The following is a 7,447-nucleotide window of genomic DNA, read 5'->3' as shown; positions in this document are numbered from 1 at the left end:
CATGTAACTTGAGTTGGAGGGATTAGCCTTCGATGATGGGGAGCATGCGGAAATTGCGATAGATGTGGTTGATGATCATGGATTGACGAGAATTTCCAATTTTTGGAGTCGTGACCCTTGATGGAGGTTTATGCAATGGAGAGAAGAGTTAGGCGGCATGGACATTAGATGTTGGATCTAGTGACACTTCTGGATATTTTGAAGGTGGTGTTATCGAGGACGAAAACCTTCTTTAGAGTTAGGGATGATGTTAGGACTTCAAGTTGGGAGCCCCCAAGAGAGTTGAAGAACCAAACTATTGTACGGGTGTAACTAGATGTGCAACGGGTGTCCACATTCAGTTAAAGGAGACTTGGGTGGAGCATTCAGTTAAAGGTTACTAGGAGGCGAGTCATTCAGTTCTGTGCGACCCCACCATCAGTTAAAGGCGACTCAGTCGGCTATCTGCGACGGGTGGGTGAACACGTTTAGTAGGTGTGTCGGTAGGCATGTGTCCACTTGATGTGATATGTGGACGAGCAACTATGCATAGGTGACCAGTGGGGAAACGAGTGAGATAGGTTTCAAACGAGTGGTCGACTTAGATGATCATATGTGACGTGTTGGAGTAAGCTAAATAGTGGGTGAGGTAACCAAACAGATTATAATGGAACGAGTGAAGGTTTGTGAATGGGCGCGAGTTGCGTAAACAGGAAGGTTTCCTGAGCGCGGACATGGGTAGGCTAACCCACAGGCAGCCCAAGAGACATGACCGTTAGGAAAATGACACTCATTGGAGTGTGTATATATTGGAGGCCAAGTCGTTGGAATTTGGCATCCAAACAACTTGCTCATACCTAGAAAATAGAGGAAAGAGACAAAGGAAATGAAGAAGACCGAAGGTGAAGGACACGTTCAAGAGCCGGGTCGCAGGTTGGGTCGAGAGTCAGTTCTGCAGGCAGGGAATGGGTAGGTAGGGCGTGGGTAGGCAGTGCCACCGACATAGGCCTGGGTGATGCATAGGCTCGGTGGGAAAAGCTACACGATTTGTCTGAGTATTGGCGGACACGATGAGTTGTAACTGTGGCAACATTGCATGACTGTGTGATGAGCAGGTAGTGACTTGAGCATAAGTAAATGAAGTTGGGCGCAACTGTACAATGAGGTGAGCACAGCTAAATGGAAGGACAGGCACAACCGAATGAAGTGCTAGGCACAAATGAACATACGAGCTCGGCATGATTGAACGAGCTAGGCTGAATGGGTCTAAACACAATGGTGTCGCATGACCATTCTGGGAAGCACAATTTTGGGGTTTCCAGCAGAAGTAGTGCAGACAGGTTGCAATGCTACATGACCCAGGTATGATTGCCTAGTGAATTTGGTAAGATGTGCTAGTGGCTGCACAAACTTGGGCAAAGTTGTAAAATATTGTATTTGTACATTATTTGAGGCTTTTATATAACATTGGGTAGACTTAACCAGGAGTTTCCCCTCCCAAGTATATGTGTGTATACTTGTGTATTTTATGACTCCGCTATACAATTGAAGATAATTGAAGAAGAAATAATGAATGTTATTTCCACTGCATGATAATACTTAGAGAGAAATTAGTTAAGTGTTGAAGTAGGTGTAGTTCGAGTACTTAAGTATTAGTGAAAATAAAAAATAGATAGTGTCGTATCTGCCTATAAATTCTTAAAAGACTGCCATAAAGATAGGGTCGGACACCTACCCTCCCCACCTCCTCCTGCCATTTGTGATGTTTTCCAAGGCAAAGAAAGGGGTTTTTCCACCAAAACCACTAGGTCTCCCTACATGTAGGGGTGTGCTACCCTTGAGCTCCGTTCAGCCACCGAACCGACTACACACAAGACTAGCATCGACTGTAGATGAGATCAACAATGTTATTTCGACTCACACCACATGTTGCGATGTTTTCGTTTCCCTTGGCCATTCGTCCACCGATGCTCCTGTTGACCATGAACTAGGTAAATGAAGAACCAAACCTCATTGTTTCAAGTTTTTTTTCCCTGTCACTCTTCTTCGACGGTGACATATGCCAAGCCCTAACAATTTTCATTTTTCTTTGTCTTGTGCAGGTGAGGGAGGGAACGAAGGGACGAGCAATGCAACACTGGATAGGAGAGGACAACTGCCAATGTCGCTCGCGCTTGCCAGGTTTTTCTCCACTATGGCCGCCTATGTTTAAGGGCTGACACTGCTAGGGTTTATCGGTAATGGGTTCATTTTTTCCCTATCCTGTACATTGGTTCTTGCTAGGGTTTTCCTAGATTACTTTTTTGGCTCATGATTTCTTAGCGTGAGCAATTCCTCCTTAGGGTATTCCTACTTAATTTTTGATGGTCCCCTCAACAGGGTTCCATAAATCCAGAGAGAGCAGCATAGGGAAAATGCTTGGTATAAAGGTAGAGTGGGTGAAAACCTATGGAGAAGGGAATGACTGAACCTGCAACACATGATTTCACTATGAACTAGCCTGACGGCTGAAGGAATGCCTGGCCACTGGGCTTAACAGTGTCCTCTACGAGGATTGACTTGGATTATCATCACATTTTTTTGGTTACTGACCGGATTTCATCTCCTCATCAGATGGTGTTTACTGGGCTTTACATATATTTCACTATTTTTATTTGGTTTAACACTTCTTGGGTCGGTAATGTGGTTGGTTTCTTTGGACGTCACTACAACTGGCCTGTCATGGGTCAAAACATCTGATACCCGATGCTATCATAAGGTATGTTATCTATCCCCTAGTAATTATATTACTGTAGTGGCATGATATATATGTTATTAGTTATTTAAATGGTTGTTGTGACATCGTATGGGGTGAATTAATTTTTGGAGGCTACCTTTCTCTCTATTGGTATTTCTTGATATACTTGGGAACTATCCTTTGACTCTGTGCGTGGATCTTGTGGTCCGAGCTGATACAAATACTGGTGCTATTTATTATCTCTGCCTATATCTTATTTCACATTTTCACTACTCGCTTTCCAACCATTACTCGATGTTCACATGCTTCTAGGCGTTAAGACCTTTCTGTGTCACTGTATCCCTTCCTCGTTTGGAGGTTTTAATGATCTAGCCTTTGGAGGGTATCTACACTATCCACAAATCAATAATCCATTTTACATTTCTCAGCCATGCTCGCAATTTGGATTTTGTCTGGGGGATATATGGTGGAATTGTAAGGGCTATTTTTGTCTTTGCTGTTGTGATGGTGTGTAGTTTTAAGAACGTTGGGTAGTTAACTTTGGACAATTGCACTTGGCCTTTGCTGTACTATAATTTCTGCCTTTTTTTCGAGTTCTTACTCATCTCATTGTATTTTTTGGGGCAGTAGGTGGATATTTCTTATCTCTTTAAATTGACACATGCCATATCACCTACCAATTCTTAGATCTACCTTTCTCGTACTGTGGATTGTCTTGGTCTCAAAACTTTTTTGAACTGGATTTTAATTTGTCTTACATTCCCCTAATAGATATCCTTAGGGATTTGTATTTGCCAGCATTGGTACTGTCTTTTATGTTCCGTGGGTATTTTGTTAACTTGGTTACCTAACTTTCCTAATCTGGATTAATTGATATATGACATTCCTCATATAGCCTTTCTGGGGAATTGTTTATGCCAGCATTACTTTTTGGGGGATTATTTCTTTTTTTATACCTATCCCTTGAAGATCGTTGTTAGATGGTTCTAGGTAGTGTCATGTGTTATTAATTTCACATCCCAAAGTCCTAGCTAACATAGCTACCATTTGTCGCACTTAAATATAGAGGGAAAGTGGTTTCTAATGTGGTTGTTTGATTCGGTTGGCACAATCTTTGTGGGGTCCTTGCACTAGGTGGCATGGACATATTGGACTCAGGCATGTCGGCTCAGGAGGCTTTCATCAAAGCCACAATGGAAGCTGAGTCACATAGTTATGATGGACTGGGTGGCGGTAGATTTTGTGGCACGAATTCACTCAATGGTTGGCACACCATTTTAGGGGATGGGTCTGTGCCAGGTGGTGATCATGCATACTTAGATCTGTGGGGTGGCATTCATGCATGACATGAATGACAATTTGTGCACCAGGTTCGTTCTATTTAGACTACGTCTCCACCTCTTGCTCTGGAATTTGACTCTGAGAAGTTGAGTGACTAGATTACCAACTTGCAGAAACATGCTCTTGTGGGGTGATGGCATTCTTCAAATAAAAGTGACTGTGATATGTGGTCCTGGATTGTACAAAAGTGGAAGTCCATGTTGGGCTAAATGCCAATAGTGGTGAGGTTGATGTGAGAATGGTATAGTTTCCATTTTCTGAGTCAGGAAGATTTGCAGAAGATCAAGTCTACCCCATGGATTGATGGGCGTAGTTTCTTGGAACTTCATTCCTGGTTTATCAGGTTCAATTCCTTGCATAATACCTCGAAGAATAAATTAATTTTGGTGAAGTTGCCAGGATTGCCTATTGAAATTTTGATGAAGCAAGCCTTGGAGGATATTAGTAATGTGATTGGGAAATTCAAATATGTTGATCCTCGGTGTTTAGGGGCACCAGACAAATGGTCGCTTGGATTTTAATTGAAAACCTAGGGGCTTCCCAGATCATATAGGCATGCACTCATGGGAGGCAAACGTCACTCATAGATTAGACTACTTGGGAGTCTTGTTCCACTGTTATTTTCGTCATCATATGAGGCAGATTGTGGAAAATTGTCCCCAACGTAGGGGGGACGTAATCAAGGGCAGAACAATATGGGGGCACCTACCAAGTTCCATTCGATGGCTGCACATTTTCGAAGCCATCAAATGTGTCAAAAATTAGGTACTTTACATAGAACTCACTCTCTGCAAAATTTTGTTCACAGATCTTCTCGTGATGGCACTTTGCCTGTTTATATCTCGTCATCCCATCTCGCTTCTGAGAAATCTGATCCAACTGCTATTCACTGCCTACTTCCACCTATTCATACTAAATCCCCAATTTACTCATCTCCTGGCCATGTCACTCCCGAGTTTTATCTGACACATGACGTCCTATCCACCTCATTCTTTAGCTATATTCCTTCCCCCCCACATGCTTCTAAAACTCAAGGCCCTTGAACTAGTAGTAGCCCTTCTATGACTCCACGGATGTCGCCTACCAACTTTGTGAGTATCAACTTGGAATCATTACTTAACCGAAAAACCCTTAACTTGTGGTCTCTTACTATTCATAAGCCGGACATCCTACCTTCTCCTCATATCAATCCCACCTCTGTGGGGAATATTACTGTCTGGCGTAGGGGCAACCATGGAAGCTGCCATTTTAGGGGGCGTGCCAGAATGAATACTTCACATTTCGCTATTGATAATTTACTCATTGATGTTCCCATTATTGATATCCTTGCTACTCGGGCCCTTGGAGCACGAATGCCCACAGAGGATGTGCCATGACTGCTATACTATCACTTAGCATTTGGGGTTTGTGAACACCCTCAAAGTTCCAGGTGCTCAAGTAATTATTTCACTCTATACATCCTTGTATTATTTTATTACAAGAAACCATGCATTCAGTTTCTAATGTTTTTGTATACTTCTGGAAAATGTTCCCGCATTGGTACATTTTTGCTACAGCTACTGCTAGATTATTTGGGTGAATTGTGGTTTTATGGGATCCACTCTGGGTTCAGGAAACTTCTTTTTCTTGGTCGACTGGTATTTTGGTTGAGGCTTATTTTTGTGGGCAATCAGATTGCATTAATATCCTGAACCTATATGGCCCATATAGGAACATGATGGTATTTTGGCAGGAGCTAATTGATTTTGGTATCATGGATCTCGCTTCTCTGACTATTGCTGGGAATTTTAACTGTACTATGGGATTGGGTGAAGTATGGGGGAGGAGTAAAAAAGTGGATCCAATTGGAGGAATGATCCAGGAGGCAATCATCGAACATAACTTCATCGATATATGCCCACAAATGGCCGTTCCTATCTAGGATAATGGTAGGAAAGGGAAGGAATATATAGCGAAAAGGCTGGACCATTTTTTATTGCATGAGACTTTAATGGATTGCCTGGGAAATGTATATTCGGATGTGATAGGTAGCTTCCTATCTGATCATCGCCCTATTGTTTTACATTAGTGGGTGGGGTTTCATAGATATGCTATGCCATTTAAATTTAACCGTACTTGGCTTGTGGATAACGACTTTAATGATTTTGTTTGCTCGATATGGGCTCAACCTCTCAGATGAGGGCTTCCCCCTATGGAACTTATTTTTGCTAAGCTGGATGTCCTCTAGCAGAATGTAAAAAATGGCAAAGACAAAAGGTACTGGCTCGGTAGAAGGATCTTAAGGTTATTGAACTTGAACTAGATTCACTTCTGCCTTAGATGTCCTCACATTCACTTCATGAGGATATCAAGACTTGTATACATGCACTTGAAAATAAAAAATGGATATTTTATCTGTTATTGAAGCTACTTGGTGCTTGAAGAGTTGGGAAATCTGGATTAAGGAAGGTGATAGTAATAGTAAATTTTTTCATAGATATGTGAATCATTGATGCCATATCAATTGTATTTGGGAGATATATGATGTGGAGTGCAGGCGTTATCAGACACAGGATGACATTAGTGGTGTTGTTGTTGAGAAGATTCAAAACACATATTCCTGTAAAAGGGTGGATGAGGGGGGTGATATGTTACAGGTTATTGAACTTTATCCAACTATGTTTGAAGCCGAGGGCAATGGAAATTTTTTCAAAGATGTCACTGAATATGAAATACTGGATGTATTAAAATCTTTTAAGCAGGATAAAAGCTCAGCCCGGATGGGTGGTCAGTTGAAATTTTCATTCGCTTTTTTGAAATATTTAAAAATGACCTCTGGAAGATGATGGAGTCATCAAGAATCATGGGGTTTATTCATCTGCACATAAATTCAACCTATATAGCTCTTATTCCTAAGAAAACTCCATCCTTGATATTTAATGATTTCAGGCCCATATCACTCTGTAATATTATTTATAAGATTATCTCTAAAACTATTATTGTTCGTATGTGGAGTACTTTGTCAAAGTTTATAACACCTGAACAATTTGGTTTTCTACCAGATTAGCAAATACATGACGTTGTCACCATTGCATAGGAGTGTATGCATTCTATTCACACTAAGCATATAAATGCCGGTATTATGAAAGTGGACCTGCAAAAAGCATATGACTATGTTGATTAGGATATTTGAGAATGGTATTGTTCAAAATTGGTTTACTTCCGCAATGTGTGAATTGGGTCATGGCTTGTGTCTTCAACATAAACTATGCAGTTATTATAAATGGACTTCCTACCCATTTCTTCTCAGCTGGCAAAGGTCTATGCCATGGTTGTTCTTTATCTCCCCTCCTGCTTATATTAGCTATGGATGGATTGAGCTTATGGATCAAAAAAGTTGTGGCAGATGAA

General features: G+C 41.3%; 1 long non-coding RNA gene across 1 annotated transcript; it reads left to right on the top strand.

Moving 5' to 3' along the window:
* Nucleotides 1-1,805: 1,805 nt before the first annotated feature.
* LOC149193710 (uncharacterized) lies at nt 1,806-2,774 on the top strand. The gene is made up of 3 exons (XR_016254979.1): nt 1,806-1,970; nt 2,082-2,216; nt 2,359-2,774. It is a non-coding gene; the product is annotated as an uncharacterized LOC149193710 (long non-coding RNA).
* The last annotated feature ends 4,673 nt before the right edge of the window (nt 2,775-7,447 follow it).

Source organism: Pinus tabuliformis, chromosome 2_2 (genome assembly GCF_031772625.1).
Source record: "Pinus tabuliformis cultivar Carrire ecotype Pingquan chromosome 2_2, CPIR1, whole genome shotgun sequence".
In the NCBI taxonomy this organism is placed as follows: Eukaryota; Viridiplantae; Streptophyta; class Pinopsida; order Pinales; family Pinaceae; genus Pinus; species Pinus tabuliformis.
The sequence above is the reverse complement of the archived record's forward strand: the minus strand, read 5'-3'. Positions and strand labels throughout refer to the sequence as shown.